The sequence below is a fragment of the Ambystoma mexicanum genome, chromosome 4q (genome assembly GCF_040938575.1).
Source record: "Ambystoma mexicanum isolate Mex_15411 chromosome 4q, UKY_AmexF1_1, whole genome shotgun sequence".
Lineage (NCBI taxonomy): Eukaryota > Metazoa > Chordata > Amphibia > Caudata > Ambystomatidae > Ambystoma > Ambystoma mexicanum.
The window spans coordinates 661,690,112-661,713,122 of NC_090928.1; the positions used below are offsets into that span (position 1 = coordinate 661,690,112).

At 45.9% G+C, this 23,011-nt stretch overlaps 1 protein-coding gene across 3 annotated transcripts in view; it reads left to right on the forward strand.

The window, feature by feature from the left end:
- EML6 (EMAP like 6) overlaps positions 1-23,011 on the forward strand; it is a 3,038,586-nt gene that overhangs the window by 195,932 nt on the left and 2,819,643 nt on the right. The window lies entirely within an intron of this gene.

The following is a 23,011-nucleotide window of genomic DNA, read 5'->3' on the forward strand; positions in this document are numbered from 1 at the left end:
GGATGGAGGTCTAAGCGCTATCCCGGACCCCGCTCTGCTTGGTTAGTGCCAGACGTTGGGTAGCGCCTATAACAGGAGAATGGAGGATTAAGATACTGGTTCTGTGATGGGTGGACTCCCACCTCCCTCTGGTCCAAATCACCTCCCTTGGGGTTATTGCTCACCTTAGGTGTTTGTACGTTGAACCCTCCGTCCTGCGTCTCTGTGCAGGGGCGCATGGTTGGTGCAGGCTTTCCGTGGACCTAGTTGCTTCACTGGTCCGTGTGCCCTTATGTCGGGTCCAGACTGGCTGTGACTCCGACTCTGCTTGAATGTCACTGAACCTGGCAGCAGATGTAGAAGAGGACATTTGTCATTTCTGTTAAATAACTTCATTTCATCTCTGAGGGTCTCTGAGCTGGGGTTAACATCTGAAATTGAATGTGAAGGTGGGACAGGCACATGCATACTCCTAACTGTTAAAATTGAGTGCAGCGTCAAATGATGATCCGCACCGGGTGAGTTGCATAAGCCTGCTTTGGTGTAAAGGGCGCTGCTTTTTTCTGCTGTTCTGCTGGAGAACTGAACTGGAATACTGGAGTACTGGCGACCAATTCAATAACAGAACTTGCATTCATTTAGCTGAAGGACTAATCCCGCTCCAACTTGCGTAAGCCTGCCAGCAGGAGCCGACAGCCGTTGAAGCGAGCGGGGCCCTGAACGGAGCTTCCTGCCTTTTCACATGACAGGTGTCACGCGACTCAACCAAGCCACTCCTTCATGAAGTGTCCTCCTTCAAAGCAGTACAGCGCGACCCTTGCGGCCTGAAGCCCGCTGTGGTGTAAAGGGTGCTGCTGTTTTCTGCTGTTTACGGCTGAACATGGCGATGGAACCAGCTTAGATACCATCAACTGAGCCTTACATCCACACAAGTTGCCAGCCCTTACGGAGTGGTTTAGCTGTGTTCTATAGCTCACGGCTTGTGGAGATGACGCGACGGGCCACGGAAGAAGAGGGGAGGCGGCTGAGGAGCCAACGACTACGAGGGGAAACAACGGATTGGAGCACCGAAGTCCCTGAAGCGTGCCCCCCCCTCTTCTTAATTGGAGGTAAGACAGCAACTTCCAAAACATTTAACACTTCCACTACGAACATCTTATTACAAAATGTATCCTCCCACTCAGTGATGGACTATTCAAATCCCCTAAATTTTGTGACTGTATGTCTCCCTTTACCATCGTTTGCAGGTGCTCTGAGGGATTTAAGCTCGGGGGTTGTCTCTGGGGAGCATGACGGATGTTCAGGACTGTGACTCCTTGGTTGGCATTTGCGCCATAAGTAACGTTGTAGGATCCCGTGGAGAGGAGGGTGGGCCCGGGGCTATGGTCCAGGAAGGAGTTGAATGCTGCGGAGCCCACCCGCAGTCCCTGCCACTGGAGTCTGTGCTGGACCAGGATACTTTAGCCAGCCATCAGGCGGGGGCTTTGCCCGTCAAAGCCGCAATTACCAAGGAGTTGGCTACGGGCAAGTGACGGGAATTTCAGACACCGGCAGGTGGGGTGGGTGTTGACCATCGGATTGCAGGCTCGCACAAAGCCTCTGGTGTGGTAGTCTCCGGGGTGTGTGAACTACCATTGATGCTGACTCACAGTGCACTAGGCCCCTCCCACAACAGAAGAAACTGTGAGCCTGATACTAAGCCCATCAGAGGTCGGCGCGCATTTCGTTGACCTAACCAACAATCCTGATTCTCCAAAAGAGACATCGATATGGAAATTCCCCAGCCTAACGAAAAAACAACAAACTTAGCCAAAAACCAAACATCTAATTTCTTTAAAAATAACTATGTAACTCAAAAGAAGACTACCAAATTAACAACTAAAAAAGGAAAATCACAGGAATCCCTACCGGCTATCCACAAGACAAAGGGGAAACCCAAAGCCCAATGGAGTACGAAGATAATCACCAGGAATCTATAAAAAAATCAATCTCAAACCAAAGAATGCACCTGAAGATTCTGCGCTTCGCCATTTCTTCTCGAAAAAAAAAAAAAATACGACGAACGCCTTGCTCTTGGTGAATTATCAGAAGTGGAAATATTACAAGGTGCCGACCTAACACCAGTCTGGAACCAGGTGGTCCCTCAAGTCTTTTCTTGGGCTATTACAAATTCAGAAAAGAACTTGCAGCAAAACAGTTCTAATAAGCAATCGCCCACATGTCAAAGTCACGATATGACCAATTTACCGAAACCCTGTACAGGAAATAACTTTGAGAAATCACAAGTAGTTACCGTGCAGAACAATGGGGTCAAAAGCTTCGAGGTGATCGGTGAACCATCTGTGAAGAAAGCTACCATAGAAAAATCATCTCTAAGAAATCATTCTTCGGTGTCGTTGTCGAGTGACAAAATCAGTATTAGTTCCACTATCCATCAACGAACTAAAGCACAAATGCGGATTCTGTGGCCAACAAAAAGAACGTGCTGGACGCACTGGCACCTTTTTAATAGCTACAGAGAAAGTTCAGGGGCCAGTGCCTCTATTAGATCCATCTAAGGAAGGTTCCTTGCATGAACTAGGCCACTTGAACTTAGCATTAATTAAAGATGGATTGCAACTCTCGGTTAATGAGCCAAGGGACCTTTTGCCCAGAACTATCAGCAGTCTGGACTTGGTTAACACATCACCACACTTATCAAAAAGGCGTCCATCATCGAGACTGTCGGATCCGACAGAGAAGGAGTCTTCGACAAAAAAGCCGGACTTGATGGCCCTGATGTCAACTATCACAATTGCATTGGCGCCCTTTTCCAAACTCTACGATGGGATAAACGACACACTCAAGGACTACTCCACACTTATTGCTATGACACATATGAAAATGACCGATCTGGAAGGATACATTAAGGCATGCGAAAATCAAAAATATCTTGTTGGTCAAAAAACGATACAGAACACAGATGTAAATAAACCTATAACAAAGAACCAAAGCACAGAAACAGAAAACCTGATCCAACTATCAAGATCAACTCAAACAACATCGACAAAGGAGATGAACGTGACAGATATACTGTCATCCAACATTCCCTGCAAGGAAGATCTGGCACAATTAAGCAAATGCAACGAAGAATCCAGAAACAAAAGCAGACCCCATACTTTCATACCTTCCTACTCAAGGGAAAAAAAGAATATGGAGGGCAAAGAAGCCACATCTATGACACAAAATTCCAAAAAAAGGGTCAAATGGATGCATTGTATTGAAGCTAAACGGGAAGACAAAAATCAACGAGTTTGAGAAAGTGCTCCCATATCCATTACAGAACCAAATTGATCTAAAAGAGGTCTGCTATCCGGTTTTTAGGCCCCCAATGAATGCCAAAGGACCATCAATAAGGACTGTAACTTTTGTGAAGACACCAACACCTGATACTTCACTTTCTTCAGTCTGATCTACGACTGAAGATGAAAAGGCACTCTCAATCTTGGCACAAACAAGGGATACCAAAAAATGGATTGCTACACCAAGGTCAAAAGCCACCTGTGTTGATTTAAAAGAAATCCAAATAGGAGCATCTCCAGGGATGGAACCCTCTGGTAACGACTCCATAGATTTGATGGACTTATCGATTAATTCAAAAGAAGACCATGAGTCCATTCCCTATTGTCAGGAGGAAGTGAACAAATCTCAAAAAGAGCCTTCTAAAGAAACTAACAAGGAGGTGCAGGGTCCTTATTCCCTGCGTTTTACGTCCCTTGCTGAAAGGAGGGAAAAGGCAGTCTTACTGCACCAAGGGAGTCTGTCACACATAACTCATAAGAATAACTGGTCCTTTGGGGACCCAAGGATCGAGGGCATCATCAATCCCGAACCTGTCGACCACTACGATGACTCCCAGTCGGGTAAGAAGTATAGGTCATCACCCCCTGGAGTAGGAAGGTTCCAGTCGGATACCTACGAGGAAAATCTGCAACAAAAAAATGAAAATAAGAGAGATCAAAAAGGTCAGACGGTCAAATTCAAGAGAGAAAGCCAAAAAGGGGGAAAGGCTTACCTATAAGGAGAAAACAAAAAGTGAAAAACTTTGTTCTAAAGGCAATAGAAAAATCAGACAAGGTGATCCTAAACAGAAGGAACATCATGGCTCTGTTCCAGTGTATTCCCTCACTAAAAGTAATCAGAACAGAGGACATAAAATTTGTGGAGTTCGGGATTAAAGGTAAACTGGACAACGTATTATTACATGTGCCCTCTCTGGTGGTGTGCCTCCTAATTTTACAAGAGGTGGAAAGTCTTATTATTTTGGGCTATGATCTAACTGAATGTGGTACCAACACGAGGACGCTGGACCCCAGGTTAACCCCTCAATCAAAGCCAGAATCGGCCCAGTACGCGTATAATAAAGGCAAAACAACCTCTCGTTCCAGTGCAAGATCAACGATGGTAAAGAAACGGTCGTAAGGGATTATGAGCAAAACAAGAGAAAAGAAAACGGCGACGCTGTTATCACTATGGAAGACGAAGGCTCCCCGTCTGTCAAATGCCTCAAAGGGATCACATCTAGGTCTCGCGAATGAAGATCGAATACCTAAAGGTCCCTTCAAGAAACTGACAACCTTTGCCCCAGAAGAGCAGAGCAACGGAGTAGTCACCTCACAACATAGAGAGAAAGAACTGGGTGTTTCAAAGGAAGGGAAGCAATGGACCTGGATCTCGAGAGCATTAGACTCCGGTAACCGAAGGTAGCCATACCAGGAAGGGCCAGTTGCAGAAGACTTAACTGTGGCCTCTAACACAAAGAGTACTCTTTTGAAATTTGGCTTGTGGAATACAAGAGGTTTCGACCATTTATTGAGACCCTCTGATGTCCATTTGGGAGACTACAACATACTATGTCTCCAAGAGACATGGCTCAGAGATCAACCATATATGGACGGATTTGGCACCAGCAACCAAGGGACTCTTTGGCCGTCCGTCCTCGGGTTTCTGACCCTAGTACGGTCAAGTAACAAACTGCAAGTCACAAAGATGATTGAATCATCTCTATTCTTCCAAGTTCTACAAATAAAGTGGAAAGGGAGCTTCCATCAACAGGCCAGTTGCACTGCAGTAGAGATCATAATTTTCAACTCCTACTGGAATCCTTTGACTCAAAGTGACGAGCATTTTCTACATAAAGCGAACCTCATCCTGCAGAAAATCTTTGAAGAATGACCTGGCCCACTTGATAATAAGTGGTGACCTAAATTCATCATTTCCAGATGCCACAGAAGGAACAACGTGCCGTCTGAATATTCCGGCAAGTAAAAGAGGAAGTAAGTGGGCACAAATAATGAAGGTGTATGATATGCTAAATCTCCACGCCTTAACAGGAAAAGAGGAAGCCGTCATTACGACTTGGAGGGGAAAAAGGCGACTCAAGTGCAATACTAGACCACATTTTTGTCAACCGCAAACTTCTTCCCCACATCACTAAATTTAGAGTGGTATCAACTAAAAACAGCTATAATAATCTGCTGGAATTCACTTGGACATCTTTCCAGGAGATACGAACGCAAATGCAGTCTGAAATAGAAGAGTCTGGTGGAAGAATAAAACTAAAAGTGAAAGTCTGTGACGTGGGTGACCTGACTGACACATATAATGAGGTTGGTCTAAACAAAACACAAACTGCCCTGGAATTTGCTCAACATTTAAACATGTACAGGCACACGGTCAAGAACTCAAAATCGAACCTGATGGGCTATAACCATACATACGACAAGGCTTTGGTCGAAGAGAGGAGAAAACTGAGGAAAATTCTCTGATTGGCGAAAAAAACTAAATTTCTTAAGGACCTACAGCCTGCAGCCTTGGCAAAGATCTATAAAAACTGGCTAAAAGCGCACAAAGCGGTAATGTACCAAGCAGACGCTGATGCGTTTTTTCAGTTGCTAAACGGTCGTAACTCAAGAGACTTCTGGCAAATAATAAAATCTTCAACAAACGCTACGGTAAACACATTACATAATTGCATTGGGGAGCAGAACTGGATGTCCCATTTCACAGAACTCTTTAAATATCCAAACTTAGAGTATCAACATCCACATCCTATACCAGAAGCGGAGTGGTCTTTACCTATCAATATAACATCCATCGAAATGAAAATTCGTAAATTGCAAAATTCATGAGCCCCGGGACCGGATGATTTAACAAATGCACATCTGAAACAAGCCCCGGAACAATGGGCTGTGTTCGTTAAAGCTGTCTTTGACAGAATTACAAAAACAAAATCAGTACCATTATTGTGGAAAAAAGCAACCATAGTACCAATTTACAAGGCTGGTCCTAGAGACAATCCAAAGAACTACAGACCAATTGGCAAGCTTTATGGGTCCACGCTATTGGACTTTTTTCAATCCTGGGCTGAAGAAGCAAATGCCTCTGACCCTTTTCAATTGAGTTTTGTTAAAAATCTTGGAACCCTAGTAAATATTCTCCTAATCAACACCTTAAAGGAAAAAACAAAGGCTGGACGGCCTCCAATTTACGTGGCCTTTGTTGACCTTGTCTGGGCTTTTGACCAGGTCAACCGGGAGCTTCTTTGGAAAAAGCTAAAAAGAAACAAATGCCCAGTTTCCATTTTGTAACAAGTCCAAGCCCTTCACACAGAAACATCAATATCTGTAAGATTAGACCAACAAGGAACAATCTCCAAACCCATCCTTACGTCAAGAGGAGTGAAGCAGGGTTGTCCCTTGGCGCCGACCCTTTTCTGTGCGTACTTGTGGGATTTCAAAGACCGAGTCTCATGTCAGATCCTTTCCACCAAAACTGGGTGGCTCGACCGTCTTTTATACGCGGACGATTTAATCGTCTTAGACCAAACTCCAATAGGCCTCCAGAGACAGTTGGACACTTTGAGTGAGTACATAAGAACTAACAACTTGGAAATCAATACATCAAAAACACAGATTATGACATTCCAAAAAGCATCCAAATTAAAGGCTAACTTTACTTGCCGCCTGGAGGGTGCAAAAATCCAAACCGTGGAAGAATTCAAATACCTGGGTGTCACTTTAAGCAACAACCCAACCGATAAGAACATGCAACAAAAACTGTGGTAGAAGATGAAATGTTTAACAGCACAGGCAAAAAGAATCAAAAGAAAATTCTGTACATTTTCTCTACAGCCAATCATTCTGTTTTACAGAACAAAAGTTGTTCCTGCAATTCTGTATGGAGCAGAGGCTTTTCTAACTCTTCCAGACAATCTATGCCAGAAGCTTGAAAGCCTCTTCGGGAGGAGCTTGCTGAATCTACCATTATCAACACCAATGGTTCTGATCAGAAGGGAGCTCTGCGTTTCATCGTTAAGTGCCATACACGATAGAAACCGTTTAAATCTTTTCAGAAAATTGATCATTCTGAAACATCCAAAACATCTAGACATTATTCATAACTAACTGTACGACCAGAACTCTAGTCTATGGAAATCATGGCCACAGAAGGCCAAGGACACCTTGATTGATCTAGGATCCATGGAATTCAAACTCATAAATAATCCAACAAAAGTGACCACGAAATTGGAAACGTGGGACTGGATAAGAACTCAAGAGTCAGCTTTGGCATATAAGTTAGCTTCACACCTTCTTCTGGCCAGCAGGAAACTGAATGATACAAGACCATACCTGAGGACATTTCCTAATCGTCAGTCGCAGCAAACGTTCATGAGAGCGCGTTTGAACATTATTGCTACAAACGAAGTTAGAGCTATTAGAGAATCTCTAACTTATGCCGGTTCTGTGACAATAGAGAAGAAAAGGAAACTATTTGACATCTCCTTTTGGACTGCATAGGATTAGAAAAAGAGAGACTGACCCACATGATACATCTATTTGAGGGCATTTCTCACTATGACGAGGAGTTTTGGTGGAATCATTTAATGGAGGGAGAGAGAACGCATGAAACCATCACAGTGACCCAGTAGATCATTTTCTCTGTTTTTTTCCAATTTTGACTTTTCCTTTCTTTCTCTCTCCTCTGTTGGGATTCCTTAAGACTGCATAACCATTTTATCTTTTACGAAGGATGTAAGCATTTTTTTTGTAAAAACATTTTAAATTAAAAAAAGGCAAAAAGCAGCAATGGGAGGCAAGAAAGCCAATTTTGGCATAATGACAATGTTAGCTTCGCCAAGCATGCTTTAAACAAGCTGTTCAGTTTCTCTATAATGCTGTTTGCTTGCAGTCTGTACACTGTGCAAAGTTTGTTTTATTCCCAGGAGTCGGATTACTGCTGCAAATAGATTGTTGGGAAAATGTTGGCCATTATCTGATCTTATTTCATCGCATTCCCCCCCATCTTGGAAACACCTCCCTCACCAAGAACCTGGCTGCAGACTGTCTTTTTTTTGCTCAGGGTCCCGCCTCAAGCCAACTTGAGAATGGACAGACCACAGTGATCGTGTCCATATAAGAGGCACATCTGTATTGCATGTCAACATAGTTGATATGCAAGTGGCAGAAGGGCCCTTCAAGCCAAGGTATTGTTCTCCTGATGGTTTCAGAGTATGACCAGACAGAAATTGTTGACAAATTAGTTTCCCATTACCTCTCATGCAAATTTGGCACATACCATCCTTGGATACATGGGCAGGGAAGTTCAGCTGTTCTAGTGCCACACTTAGCATTTTTTTCAGGCATTACAGGCTTCCCTGTGCTGTTCTGCCCCCAGATTAAGTCTGTTGCTGAGAGTGAGCACCCACGCTGTACTCGTAAGTCTTTTTCCTCTTTTGGCGCCTCTTCGTGCAACTCTATAATTTCGATGATAGGTATTGTGTTGAAATTTTCCTCACTCAACCTTTTTGACCCACCTCTTTCTGCTGCCATAAGTTGGGTTCATGCCTTTGCCCCTGGGTACCACCATATGCTCCGTTCTGGTAAGTAGGCTGCTTCTTTGGGTGCCCTGTTGGCCATTTCATTCACTATTGATATTCAGTCTTGTTTTCCTGTGTGGGTGGCACACTTGACTATGGACACCTCTAGTGGCACCTTCAGCGCCTCAATCAGTTGCCCAGGCAGCTCCATATGTTGCACTGAGGACACGTCACTTCTCTTGAACCCTCTTCTTTGCCACACTGCCAATCCCGAATGTTGATATAACGTAGGCAGAGGCAGAAAATATGGGTTGCTGCATGTCCGTTCGTCCATATTTAGTGCACTGATTATAGCTACCAACTCTGCAGCCTGTGCTGAGTAATGTGATGGTAATCGCTATTGTGACACTATTACATATTCCCCATTTCTGTGGCATACTACTGCTGCTCCAGTGTCTCCTCCCAGTATTGGCGTCTATACTTGACGACCTGTCTGTATAAACCATGTCTGCTATTTCTAGCTCTTCTTCTTTAATCTGTATGTTCCCTTACATTCTGTCCATGTGCGCTTGCCAGTTGTGCATGTAGTCTTCCTTCGCTGGTTCTGCTAGGCATGTGTCTGGGTTGACCACACAGCATCTCATTACCTCAATGGCTGGGTTAGTCTGTATAATTTTGTAACCCGAGGCCCACTGTGGTGTTAGTGTGCTTTTTGATTTTTCCAGGATGGCAAATAACTAGTGCTCCATGTACAGTATTACGGGGCACCCCATGGTGATTGCTGGTTCCTTCTTGTTGGCAAATGCTGCAGCTGTGAGCCCTTGTTCACAGGGAAAGTGCACCTGGATTACTGGGTCTAGAATACCAATGTAATATGCCAGTGGTTTGTGTCCCTGTGGCTTCTTTTTTGTAAGGACCGCCGTCATCACATTCATCTGAGTGTGAGAACAGGTAGACTTTCTCTGTAGTTTGGGGGTGGCCAGCACTGGCGTGTGGGCCAGTGGGTCTTTTATCTCTGCAAAGCTCTCATTCATTTCTGATGTTCATTTTAGTTCCCTCTTATCCTTTTGTGCTTCTTTAAAGCCCTGCAATAAGGGTTTTCTGAATGTGGAGTAATCGAACACCATGCCCTGCTGTAGTTGCATAGCCCCAGGAACTTCTGTATTTCCATCACTGTGCGTGGTCGTGTGGTGGAGTGAATTGCCTGTATTTCCATCACTGTGCGTGGTCGTGTGGTGGAGTGAATTGCCTGTACACTTTCTGAGGTTCTACTATGCCCCTCGATTGATATCGTATGTCCCAGGTACACAACCTCTTCCTGACAAATTTGCAGTTTTGCTTTGTCCACCTTGTATCCCTTGTCTGCTTATCAGTATTAGAAGGTTCACTGAATCTGCCCTACACTCTTCCTCCATCTCACTGCATAGCAGCAAGTCTTCAACCTACTGGATCACTGTGCTTGGCATGGACAAATTACCAATTTCCATTTGGATCACCAGGTTACAAATGCTAGTTGACTCACAGTACCCATGGGGCAGGCTAGTGTGCTCAAAGCTGGTTCCCCAATACCTAAACGCTGTCGGGTATCTTGATTCTGGGTGAAATTGGATAGAAAAGAAAGCATTCTTAACATCAATGACTGTCAAGTACTTTACCTTCGTTGGGATGGTGCACAATATTGTGGCAGTGTTCGAGGCCAAGGGAAATTCTGCCTCAACCACATCGTTTAGAGAGCGCAGATCCTGGATGGACTGCCATGATCCACCCTTTGATTTTTTTTATCTGGTGTATTGCTGTGTTGCATGGCGATGAGTATGCCTGGATGAAGCCCAGCTGCCATAATGTGTGTATAGTGGAGTATATATTCCCTCATCTGCTTCTGTGGATAATCAATATTGTTTTGCGTGGGGCATTAGTGACCCTTCCTTTAGTTTAATCTTCACCACACCCACTCCTTTCATTAACCCTACATTAAGGGGGCCCTTCGTCCATAATTTCTTTGGCACTTTTTTTTTTAGATCTTCTTCTGTGTTTGCACCCTTTTTTTCATGAACTGCGTTAGTATTGGTACCAGTTTTTCCATTACTTGAACTGCACAAGGCATCTGTAACTGGAACACCATCTCTCCCTGGTCCTTCTCATTGGAGAACAATTTTTCATCCAATATTCTTGTTATTGCCAGTGTCGGGTCGATGCATAGCATTGTGCACCATTCCATGCTGTCATTGTCTGTCCCACACAGGATCACCATGTCTTTGCGTAGTACCACCTCCTCTAGCTGTAGAATGAGTGTGGTTCCCTTTAAATCGTCCTTCTGGCACGGTGGTCTGAACAGAAATTCTGAGGCCAATCAGAACACCTTCCCTGGTATCCCAGGACCCTTCCTAGTAAGATCTCAACCCCGCACAGGAATATGCTTGGGTACAACGCTGTGCTGGCAGGGTGCTCTGAGCATGCGTCGCCAAGAGGAGTGCAGCCACGCGTGTGTAATTAATGCCTGATGTTGTGCACACCATCCCTTTCTCAGTCAATTAGATTGTTGCATTTAACTTGATGAGCAAATCTCTCCCTAGTATATTGATAAGAGTGTCTTTTGAATACAGTATTGGCGCTACAATGTGTTGCGTCCCTATTGTTGTTGGTAAATCTCTTGATACTGGAACCGTGACCACTGCCCCAGAGAAGCCCTGTATATCCATAACTTTGTTCAATACTGGGAATTTTCCCTCCCTGATGCAGGATCTGGTTGCTCTTGTCTCTATAAGAGAGGACAATTCTCTTGGTCCTATTTTCACTGCTACCTTGGGTTCCTCTTCAGGCCATCAGTTACTGCAAGGACTGGATACTCCCAGGCTCTCTGTGGGCCCCCGGTGGGAAAGGAAAAGGATTTCCCGTGACAACGCTGACCCTGATGTGTTAGGGCACTACGTTCTCTCCTAGGACCACTACAGTCCCTCCCTCCACAGTTGGAGCTGCTATCCTGCCATCCGTTCTCCCTCGTTGTGCCTGTGTCCCACTATTCTTTGTGGGCATCTGTGCCTGTTGTGGCTGTGCTGGAAGAAGCTGCATCTGCTGGCGCTGTGGCCGTACTGTGCCACACCTCTGCTGTTGTGCCACTTGAAATGCTTGTGCCTGGGCTGGCTGCATAAAAGGGGCAGGTGCAAGCCAGATGCCCAATGTTCTGGCATATGTAACACAGTCCGAAGACCCTGTAACCCGAACCTTTATATCCCTTTCTTCCTGGTTGCTGGAACCCTCGCCCCATAGGAGAAAATCCCCTTTGCATGTAATTGCCTTGGTGTGGGATCCCCTATTGTGGCTTATATTGTGGTTACATGTAGCTGCGACATGCTCCATGTGGGAAACCTTCCCTGTGGTGTGGGAGCCACTGCTGCAGCATCTGGCATGAGCATTGCCCCTTCCATTGTGTACTTTGCCAGTTTCTTTTGCACCAGTCTTTCTGCTTTGGCTGCATTTTCTACCGCTGGTCTCTCACTTTCTTGTTTTCGTTTGCAATAATGTACTATCGTTACCTGTATTTCAGACCAGTCCTTAGCTTCAATGCCCACAATCTTATCTAATAATGCATGTACTTCTGTCAGTAGTCCATTTATCAATATGTGATAGAACAATGGTAGGCATTCATCCCAGGACCTTGCGCCTCTTGTGTCCACAGGTCCTACACCCGTTTTATATAGTCTGTTGGGTTATCGTCGTTTTTCATTTTATGAGCCATTACTGTGCCTAGGTCGTAACTGTCAGGATACATACTTCTAAGATTCTCCCAGACATCTGCTTGACAGTTATTGAATGGAGCTCCGTCATGGGCATTTGTGCTTAGTTTCACCCCTTTGAACCCTGCCTGGTTCCATGTTTTGTCTGCCTGCTCTCCTATGATGGCTGCAAATACATTTTTCATGTCCCCTATCGCTAATATCACCCCTGCCGTCTTTTTCTCGAGTGCTTATATCCATTTATTGCCCGCTGCCACAAGGGAGGGCAGGCAGCATATTAGGTTGAATTGATATTTTATTTCTATCACGCTCATACACAAGTGTTTCAGAGCGCGACAAGGCAAGGGAGGGGGAACAGTGGAGAACAAAACAACGATCTTACTAGGCCCAGCGACATTGGGAACGCGCAAGTGCATGGAAGGGGGAAAAAGTGGAAAGTGCGGAGCAAAGGAGAAACGGATAAATAATAAATAAAGGCAACAAACAGTGGTAGTGCAGCCAGCAAGTGGCAAGTGCTTGGTTTAAGGCAGCAGACAGGGTAGGTCTGATAAGTGCAGGAAGAAAAACGGGGGGCTGTATGGGTACAGATGCAGACCCCAGTGCAAAGGGGGGCTAAGAGGCAGTGCGGGAGGGTGGCAGGGTGAGCAGGTACATGGACCCGGAAGATAGAGGGTGGCCAGGTGCACAGTGCCAAGAGAGAACAGATCAGCAGGGGAAAGGGGGAGCGAAGACAGAAGCAAAGAGGAAGGTCTTGAGGTTGTCCCCATCTATTGTTTGCCATGGTACATAATGTGCGTCCGCTCTCCCTTTCTGTAGTAATAGCATTACTCTTGTTCTTGGACCTGTCCCTCCTCCCACTTTGGTCGCTTGAGGTAATCCCATTTTTAACTTCCCCACTCTACTGCGGAGGTAGGTGGACCAATTCCTTCCACTTCTGTCACTGTCCTGTCACTTTTGCTCTTTCCTCACCCCTATCCTTTTCTTATCCGGCGTCCGCTTGTCACTGTCCCCCTTCCCCCCCTCCCCCCCCATCACTCCATTCTTCCGCTAGCAGTCGTTCATCTGAGGGAACATCATCCTCGTCCCCTCCTTCCTCCTTTTTTTTGTTCCTCACTTCTGTCCAGTTTGAATTTTATTCTCCCTGATGGCCATTCTCCCTTATCTTCTTTATTTTTCCTGTGCACCTCCTCCTCTATTACTCTCTGCCTCACTGAACAATATGTTCACCTGTTGTCGTGTGCATAGTTGTGTCAATACAGATATTATACATAACTCATATTTAGCAAGCAAAATTAGTCTTCATTCATCCCACGAGGGTCTAGAGCATCCAATTAATCAATCGAGAATGTCTCTCCTCGATCGAGAATATTTACCAAGTTGCTATGTGGTCTTGTCAATACAAATTCCACAATCTGGAGCCTTGGGGGATGCATGCATTGTGGATTGTTAATTCCCACTTCTGTACGGGTTTCCTCCGGTCCCAGTTATTCCTCAGGTGCTAAGGAGCTTCAGATCCCACATGATCCTCATTGCTCTAGATTGGGTCAGGAGAGCTTGGTACCCGGACCTTCTAGAAATGTCCATCTGCCCTCCACGCCGTCTTCCCCACAGAGAGGATCTTCTCTCGCATGAGGGCGGTCGGGTTCTCCATCCAGAGGTTAAGACTCTCAACCTTTTCGCTTGGTTTCTGAAAGGTTGAAATATAAGGATTGGGACCTCCCGGATGACGTGCTGGAGGTGTTGCTTTCGGCCAGGCAGCCAGCAACCAAATCCCTGTACCGTTGGCGTAAGTTTTGCGACTAGTGCAGAGGAACCATTGTCAATCCTTTTCAGTGTTCCATTCCGATGGTTCTTTCTTTTTTGCTTTCTTTGGCCCACAGGGGTTTTCAAGTGGGTACTATTAAAGGTTACCTGGCGGCGCTATCTATTTTCAAGCGCTCGTCTGAAGAATGTTCTTATTTTAAGATTCCTTTGATTTCCCACTTCTAAAAGGGCTCACAAATGTGTTCCTGCCGTCCCTGTTTAAGGTGCCGCTTTGGGATCTGAATTTGGTCTTGAAATTCCTGATGGGTGCTCAGTTTGAACCTCTGCACTGTTGTCCTTTTGAGATTGTCTTTCGAGACTGTTTTCTTGGTTGAAGTTACATCTGCTTGCAGAGTGAGGGAATTGCAGGCACTTTCATCTAAGCCATCCTTTACTGTATTCCACAAGGATAGGGTTGTACTGAGGGTACGTCCGTCCTTCCTACCTAAGGTAGTGTCTGAGTTTCATCTGAGCCAGAAAGTGTTACTTCCTGCTTTCTATCCTCCCCCTCATCCTGGTAAAGAAGAGGAGAGACTTCATAGGTTGGACCCTAGGAGAGCTTTGAGCTTTTATATCTCTATGATGTCCAGAGTCAGAGTGGACGCCCAGCTTTTTGTGGGATACACTGGACACCGATTGGGCCAGCCTGTTAGTAAACAGACCTTTTCCAGGTGGATTATCCTCACCATTACTGAATGTTAAATTGGTGGAAAAGGACCCCCGGAGGGGTTCAGAGCCCACTCAACTAGAGGCGTGGCTACATCCACAGCCCTGCAGCAGGGAGTGCCTATTAAGAATATTTGTGACGCAGCAATGTGGTCTTCCATCCACATCTTTAAGCATTACTCCCTGGATACGCTCCATGGTCAGGATATGGCCTTTGGTAAAGCAGTGCTTTATTCTGCCATCTGATTGGGTATTCTAAATTATTCTCCCTCCTCCATTCACTGATACTGCTTTGGGAGTCTGTCAAGATGTGGAATACGTTGGACACAATCCATTCGAAGAACTAGTTACTTATCAAGTAACGTTCTTTCGACTGGATGTTCTCCAACGTATTCCACATCGCCCTCCCAGCCTTCCCCTCTGAAGAATGTCCTATGCTATTGCAGCTTGTGTTCCCGCAAGGCTAGGTGCAGTCAAGAAGTCGTTGTGTACGAGCATGTTAGATGTTATGGAGGAAAAATCATAAACTGAAGCTACGGGTGTCCTATTTATAACATCCGGTGACGTCACCCTCGACGGAGCCCTTCGAGGGACAACGACCCGACGCAGGCCACCCTCTGCGAACAAAAATTCCTAAGCAGCACAGCTGTGGACATACGTTGACGGAACATCCAGTCAAAAGAACATTACCAGTTAGTAAGTAACTAGTTCTTGTGACATGAACACTGGTTTACAGTCTTGTAATAGAACTATGTACCTGACATGTCCCAACCTGAGGGTCAGGCAATTAACTCAAATCAGACACACCTGACGACCCTTCCTTTTCCGCAGGGATGAAAGGTGGAGCAGGAGAGTGCAGTACGAGCAAGGCAAGTATAACAGAGAGCACAATGAGACGGCTACCACGTGGCAGTTCAAAAGAAGGAGAAAGGTGGCCGGTATTGAGAGGGTAGCGAGGATAGAAGTGACCTTGCCCTTTTCATCCCAGGCTCGCAGAGGTTTTGTAGAGGAAAGTGTAAGACAGCTATCAAAAGTTGAAGTGTCCTGCAGAAGATGTCAACGGTACAGTGGGCGAGCTTATGCCGATAAGCAGGAGCAAGGGAAGCTCCCGCGCCTGTGGTACCAGCCTTGACTCCAAAGAAGCTGAAAGCCAGGTGGCTCATCTCAGCCGGTGAGTCAAGGGGAGAATCAATAAGCCCCGGGCTGTGTTCAGTGAAAATCGCAAAGTTTGAACATATTGCGTTGAACTGTGATTGAACTGTGAAAGATGGGCAAGGGGAGACCAGCTGAAGAGGGACACTGGCACCACGTGTGTGCTAACTCGAAGCACTGGTTACTCCCCGCTAGAAAAGAACTACTGAAACCAGAAGGCCGCCTAAAGAACTCAAAGTGGTCATACTTGAGGGTCGAGTAAAAATCCTGTACAATCGAAAAGACTTTGATCCGTAAGTTGGCTAAAAGCAAACAAAGTGAGTCCCGAATTGTGAATGAAGGAAGGGGATGTGAATCCTGCAAACATTTGAAACCAGTAGAAAGTTTTGAAAAGGCAATAGTGAACCCGGAGGAGGGATGCCGAAGGAGAGGGACTAAGTCTAAAGGTCTCGAGAAACAGAGTGTTAAAGTGAACCCAGAAAAGGGAAATACACTGAACTGTTTGACAAAGACATTAAGAAACTAAGAAGGGTCTGACCCCCAGACAAGGGAGATACGGGGTGAAGCTAATACTCACAACACTGGCAGTTGAGGGAGGCCTCAGCCCGAACGAGGGAGATCCAAGGTGAACTCATCACCCAAGTGCTGGAAGTCGAGAGAGGTCCGAGCATGAATGAGGGAGATCCAAGGAATGAAGCTATCACCCAAAGTTTAATGAGAAAAGAATAAGAGATGCAAAGAAATACTATTCCGAAAGGGTCAGCCCAGAAGAGGGGGGATCCAGTGGTGAACTCATCGCCTAGTGAATATTGGGAACGAACTTTCATTTGTTAAAGTAACTTGTGTTTTTGTTGGCTGAATACATCAGGCCCCAATGGCCAGAGACTTTCAGAGGAAACGAGACTTAGCCATCGACGGTCCTGAGATCGACCATTGGAACTGTCATCTTGTGCTGGAGAAGCCAGAGACAGTACTGTGCTCCCATCTTGTCTTGTGTCTAAAACGTGGGGGAAGGGAGATCCAGGCTACCGCCTCCTGACTTATCACTTGAGAACACTTCTTTCTTTCTTTGAACTTAACCCCACACTCTTTGTATTTAGCGTAAGGAATTGGCAATAGGTTTTCTTAGTATAGGCCTTTTTATTTGACTTGACGCCACTAGGGCTGCCTTATTTCCATTTTATGTCAACACCTGTCCTCATTTTAGATTTGGGTTTAGATAGGCATTTTTCCAACCCGCATACCACTTTCATTGTTCAATAAACACCCTTGAACTGTGATCACGTGTCTGTCTTACTTGTTGTCACCATGAGTTTCTCAGTCCAAGAAGAAAAATGGAACCAAAGTCTCTCTGAAGTGCAGCAGTTTTACTCTTCGCAGTGCTCTCCATTGGTCGGCGATTGCACCGACGGTAGGAGTCCTGGGAAGATGAAACTTGCTGTGGGCTCTAAAAGGCTTTGCAGATGAAAGTAAGTCACTTTTGGTGTCTGGTTTCAGGATTACTCAGTTGTCCATCTTTCAGTTTTTCGGTGCTGCAGCCAAGGCACGGACCTCTGGACAGCTTCCTATGACCTGGAGTGGACCACAGACCCTCACCAAGTCTGGACCCTCGGGATGTCTTTGTTGGATTCTGGTGGCGAGAAATCCCCGGGCAGACATTCCTCTGCATTCAGTGACCATGGATCTTCTCCGGTGGCAACAAGTGGTCAGTGATGATGGCACTGATGTCCCTTCAAGTATTTCTCAGCAGTTTAAAACTTGCACAGCTCCTGGTCTCAAGCAGCTTAATGCCAGGGTACCTTCTCTTCTAGGCGGTAGACCGCAACAGGCTTCCAGCAGTCACAAACGCTCCACTAGACCCTGTGTGACACCAATGGATTTCTTCAACCTCGAGATGTCCAGGCATTCCTCTTCAGGATTCAGAGTCCTCCTTCTCCAGACGGCAGGCACACATGACTGGCTTCCAGGGTACTTCTGGTGAAGAATAGCAGGTTGCACTTTGGTCCTTCGTAGCTCTGGAAGAGTTCTCCTTTGCAGGTCCTCTCTTGGATCAGTCTTTGGAGTGGCACCGTAGCATTTGGATTTCGTTGAAGAGCAGCAGCCACAATCTTCTTTCTCCAGCTGGATTCAAGGGATCAGCTTTGCTTTTGACTTCAGCTTCTTAACAAATTGGTGATTGCATGGAATCTAATTATACACATTTGTTCCCCATTCACTTAGGTTGAGCCAGGCTCAGTCAACTAATCATGCAGAAGGGCATTCATGCAGGCAGCCAATTAGGCTCACAGGCATTTAGGCAATTCACACCAATCGGACAACCATAAAAAGAATGTGGATTGAGGTAAGCACCCAGCTTTCGGCACCCTACACTGCATTCATACCACTTTCAGTCAGGGCTGTCTCAGGCAGTGTCACACACTGAAACCAGACAGCCACAATACAGAATGTGAGTTGGCACCCAACTCCATTCACACAGGTCCCACCCCAAGGGTGTACCCACAGCACACAACCCCTGGGATGGCTCCAGTGAGTCTGACGGGAGGCATCCCAGAGCCATATATAGTATTTCTACCTAACAGCTAGTCAGGGGAAAGGGACAGAGTCAGGGCTTCCCAGGACGTTTGGGAAACAAGGTAAAAGGCAATAGAAATCGAGAGACCACAGTTGCCATCATGCCTTTCTTCAGGAATCCATTGATTCCTATGGCAGGGCCAGGGTGTCCCAAAAATGGAGTACACTCAGAGCCACTGCCATGTCAGTATGTAGCTGCCACCAGCCCATACCCTGCTCTGTGGGCAACACACAGATGCCCAAAAACGCACATAAGGGGTACAATGCATGCTATAAGCACCCATTGGGTGCTATAAGGGTATCCCACGGGTGTTGTTCACCAGTGGGAAAACATGAAGCGCTGCACTGCCAGAGGTCCAGGCTGGACCGCAGTGACGACAAAATAAAGAAGACACATAAACAGAAGTGGTAGGCCAAGAACTAGGAGACTCTGTCCCTCCAAAAGGTATTTCCAGCAGCACATTCCCCCCACATCTCCAGACTGAGGTTAGATTAACTGATCTCCCATGCGATTGTTACCCTCATCCACACGGTGAACATACCTTCTGAAAGTCTCTGGCCATTGGGGCCTGATGTATTCAGGCTAATAGACCACCTGAGCAGTATGGGGTTTTCACCCTTCATCTGCATAAGCCACTTTACGGGATTATGGTCAGTTTGGACCTTAAGGGCAGACCCTGTAAGTGCCCAACTTGTACTAAAACCCTCCTTTTCAACAGTGGCCCACCTAAATTCCCTACCCTTGAGTTGCCTACTGATGAATATTATGGGGTGTTCTCTCCCTTTGTCGTCTGACACAAGACGGCTCCAATACCTGTGTCACAGGCATCAGTTTGCACAATAAAGAGTTTGTGATGTAGTCAGGGGCACACAAGACAGGTGCCCTGCACAAACTTTCCTTCAAGCCATCAAAGTCATTTGACAGTCTGCACTCCAATGAACCATCGTAGGCTGTTTGGATGATATCAAAGCTGTCAGAGGGGCAACTATGGTGCCATTGTCGGCCATGAGGTTTCTGGAATACCCAGCGAGGCCTAAAAAAAGGGTTCGAGTAGAGAAAGTCTCCCAGTCATGTGCAGCTTGTACTTTACTAGGGAGAGTTTGGATTTGGCCCCCTCCTACCTCATGATCAAGGTAGCTAACCTTCCCCTGCACTATTTGGCACTTGGTTGCCCTGATGGTGAGGCTGGCCCTTTTCATGGCCTGCAACACCTAAACCAAGTGTGTCAAATGCTCTTCCCATGTGGAACTGTAGACAGCAATGCTGTCCTGGTAGGCCACACAAAAGGCCTCCAGCCCACTGAGAGCATTATTGACTAACCTTTGGAAGGTTGCAGGTTAATTCTGTAACCCAAAAGACATAACCCTAAACTGGTAAAGCCCTTGTGGTGTTGAGAAAACTGTTTTTGCCTTGTCCTGGTCAGTCAGAGCTATTTGCCAATAGCCTGATGTGTGGTCAAAGGTGCTCACAAACCGGGCAGCACCTATCTTGTCCACAAGCTCATCAGCCCTGGGCAATTGGTGTGCATCTATCGTGGTGACTGCATTGACTCCTCTGTAGTCCACACAGAAACTCCAATACTTGCTACCTGCCTGAGAACTTGCCTTGGGGACAAAGACCACTCGGCTGGACCATGGGCTGATTGAGGGTTGAATGACACCCAAGTCCAACATCTTGGGACCTCTGCCTGGATATGGTTCTTAAGTGTCTGACATCCTGTAGCATCTGCATTTGACAGGTGCACTGTCATCAGTGTCAATATCAGGCCTACACTATAGGGTTAGGCCGGGTGTCAATTGGAACAGAGGCGCATACTGCTGGAGCAAAGCCCTGCAGGTCCTCTGCTGCTCTGGTGTCAGATCTGGAGAGAGTTGCACTCCCTCTACTGAGCCATCCTGAGGGTTGCTCTGCAGCCAATCTGGAAGGGGCTCAGTCTCATCCTCTTGTTGCTCTGATGCTAGCAAGAGGCATGAGACGACTCCTCTCCTTTGGATAGGCTTGAGCCTCTTGACATGGAAGACTTGAGGTGCTACCCCAGGAACACCCACGTCAACCAGATAGTTGACTTCACCCATCTAGGAGATTATCCTGAGGGCCCTGTCAAGGTTGGGGGCTTGGTAGGCTCCATCACAATGGATCTCCTGACCAGTAGTCCAATCCACGTGTGAGGCCTTAAGGCCATGCCAGTACTTGTTCAATTTTCATGGCTTGCCTTAGGATTTGCTGTTGCCTGGCCCCTCATATGGCCCATCCTCCTTCTGAGGCCTAACACATAGTCCCCTGGCAGGACCTGGAGCAGTGCCTTCCAAACCTTCCCATACTAAAGCAAGGGGATATATGGTATTTCCACCCAACAGCCAGTCAGGGGGAAGGGACCGAGTCGGGACTTCCCAGGACTTTGGGAAACAAGGTAGAAGGCAATAGAAACCAAGAGGCCACAGTGGCCATCTTGCCTTCCTTCAGGAATCCATTGTTTCCTATGGCAGGGACTGGGTGTCCCAGAAATGATGGACACACAGAGCCAGCATGTTGCGGTCACCAGCCCAAGTCAGCATGTTGCGGTCACCAGCCCACTCCCTGCTTTGTGGGCAACACACAGGTGCCGCAAAACCAAAAACCATAAGTGGTACAAGGGTGTAATAAGGGTATCCCCTGGGTGGTGTTTGCCAAAAGGAAAACATGAAGAGCTGCACTGTCAGAGGTCCATCTGGATCTCAGTGGCAGAATACAAAAAGAGCACACATACAGAGAAGTGGCGGGACAAGGACTAGGAGGCACTGTCCCTCCAAAATGCATTTCCAGCATCACACCAGCTAGGATTATAGAGACCATGAATTGATACTTCACAAACCTAGAGAGAAAGTGCAACGTTCATATGAAGGCTATGTGTGGTGAAAACAGCAAGAAGAAACTTTACTGGGGTGACGAAACAACTATGGGATCTCAACATGCAATATTCGATGGAATTTTCAGCAAAACATACCATATTATTTTTATTGCGCCAGAGGAGGCTGTTTCTTTTTAAACAATTCAAGGAGTCTAGAATATCAATCGGGAGCACTGTGATGAAGGACGATCTCCAAATTTGTGCTGCATTTGACAATGCTGTTTTTATGCATCCTTGTACAAACTGATTTCACTTACTGCTCGTGGATATGGAGGATGTGACAACTTTAGTTTGTTATTAGACATGCAATCAAGTGGGTAATATTAAAGGTACGTATTCTTGCTCAGTGGGATGGATGGACAGGGCGGCTTTGGTGGTGAAAATCACCTCCGTCTACAGGCGTTGACCACTGTGTGTGTTTTGGATGGATTTGTTAGAAATTCTGTGGGTACTATGACACTGTATGTTGGGGATTGACAGTGAGGTGGCGGAGGGTCTCAAGTTGTGTGGGAGTTCAACAGTTAATATGATCGCTGAAAAAGAAGTTGATAATGTGACCAAGATTACAATGTTTTGGGCATAGATTCATGAGATGATTCATTTTATTTATGGTAAACCAAATGATTATCCTCTTTGAAATTATTGAGTTGGAACGTTTGTGGCCTTAATAGTCTGAATAATGTTTCAAAGGTATTGTGTGTGTTAGAAAGGCATGGTTTCAATATTATGATGTTGCAAAAAATGCATTTGCATAGTCTACAGAATTAATACTTTGCCAAACATTGGGCTAAAGCTAGATTTTATACATTTTATCCCTCAAATTTTAAGGCAGTTCTTACACTGGTGCATAGGTCTCTAGGGTTCATTCTGGATGCTGCAGATATTGATCATGATGGCAGATGTTAGTGTCTGGTTTATTGCAAGGCTGTTGCATAGCATTGGACAATATCTATGCTCCTAATGACTTGCCAGAATATTTCACTGAACCTGCTGAAAAATGTCACAATTAAGATTCTGTTCTAATCTAGGCAGACTATTTCAATAGAATCTTAGACCCTAATCTGGACTAATCAACTGCTGGGATGTGCCATTTATCCGCTTCATTTAGAAAATATTCCACATTGTTACATTTGGAAATAGTTGACGCATGATGGATGTTGCATCCTAGTGGCCGGCAATTCTCGTACTACTCCGTGCATGATATTCGCTCAAGAATAGATTCTATTTATTTATTGAGCATTTGTTAGGCGCCTATCCAACAGAATGGTGTTTCAAAGCGCCACAAGACAAAGTGGGTAGGGAACAAGGGGTAAATAATGGTGGCAAACAGTGAATATACAATCGTAGTTCTAGGTCTTGTG